The following is a 1726-nucleotide window of genomic DNA, read 5'->3' on the forward strand; positions in this document are numbered from 1 at the left end:
ATAAGTAAATTATATTATAATTTTATGTTAGTTCATAATTGATTAATGATTAATGGTTATAAAGCTATGTTACTCTAAATTTTTATATTTTATAAATATTTTATTTAAATATAATTTTTTTAACATAAAAATATATTATTTTTAATAATATCATAATTTTATATTTTTTAATTATTCTAAATGAATATTTTATCAAATACTAATTAAAGCTATTCACTAATATATTTTTTAACTATTATATAAAATTAAAATCGTATTAATGAATTTAATATTAAAGTTAATTTGACTTTTTATTATTTAGAGTGTTTTTCGATCAATAATTTTATACTCTTTACTTTTTTTAGTTTCATTTTGAATTTTAATTTAGTACTCAAAGGTAGTGAAATTTTATTGATACTGAAATAAAGTTACAAAAGGGTCCATAGGGTAGAATAAGTAAAATAATATGATACCCACATTGCAACATTCAAATGAAAACAACTTAGGATCTAAAATGTTTATCTTTCTCTTTCTCGCCGTCTATTATATTATCTATCCTATCATATAAAAATACTATTTTCTAATCTTCTATAAATAAAAATGACAAAATAAAATTATAAAAATAATCTTTTTATCATTTTTGCTATTTTAATTTTATTTTCTTTGCTTTTTCTTATGTATAATTTTATTTTATATTAATTTTGTTTATTTATTAATAAAATATATTCATATTAATTCTATCATATAATAATATATTTTTTTCCTATATTAATCAAAGAATTTCAATAGTTATCAACTACATCTAATAGAATGACTAAGAAGTGAGAACTACGAGAAGTTAAACCCAGGTTCAAAATGCTGAAACAAAGAAAAAAAATAATGGATATATGATTAGAGAAAAATGTATAATAATGACAAAATATACTAAAACTGGATTTTTTCTCCAATTACTAAAAGTGAGGTATTAATTCCTCGTGAATTCATTTTTTCTCTAAAATGAAATCACTATTTTCTTTTCTAAATTTATTTTAGAAAAATATATTTATTATAATTATATTACAATTAACATTTAACGAATAATGCATGATTATACTAATTTAGAGAAATATTTTTATTATAATTATATAAAATCAATATTTAATACATTATCAACTAATAAAAGTGAGGTGTCAATTCCTCATGAATTTATTTTCCCTCCAAAATGAAAGTACTATTCTCTCTTCTAAATTTGTTTTAGAAAAATATCTTTATCATAATTATATTACAATATTACAATTAGCATTTAATGAATAATGCATAATTATAATAACTTAGAAAAATAAAATAAAGTACAGTAATTTATCTTCCGACTGCACACGTGTATAGAATAACTTTTAAGAAGGAGTCATGTATAGTAAATACGGTCGATGATTGTAAAACTATATACTAACATTGATATAATATTATTTTATGTATATGTTTTGCAGACATCAAAGAAAAGTGTTGAGTTGTTTTTTAGTAGATTTAAATTATTCATTGTTTATTAGAGAATTTTGTACATTAGAATTCTCTAATAATTTATTATTTATTTTGAGCTAATTTTGATATATTCTTATTTGACAGTAAAATAACATATAAAATTTGTTGGTGGGTCGAAGTATTATTAAGTTATTTATGGTCACATTGAGTATATATGTTTGATTTATTGAAGAAAGTAGATTACTAAAACCAATTAATAACTATTTAGAGTTAATATATTTAACACTAA

This window comes from Arachis duranensis, chromosome 9 (genome assembly GCF_000817695.3).
Source record: "Arachis duranensis cultivar V14167 chromosome 9, aradu.V14167.gnm2.J7QH, whole genome shotgun sequence".
Classification (NCBI taxonomy): Eukaryota; Viridiplantae; Streptophyta; class Magnoliopsida; order Fabales; family Fabaceae; genus Arachis; species Arachis duranensis.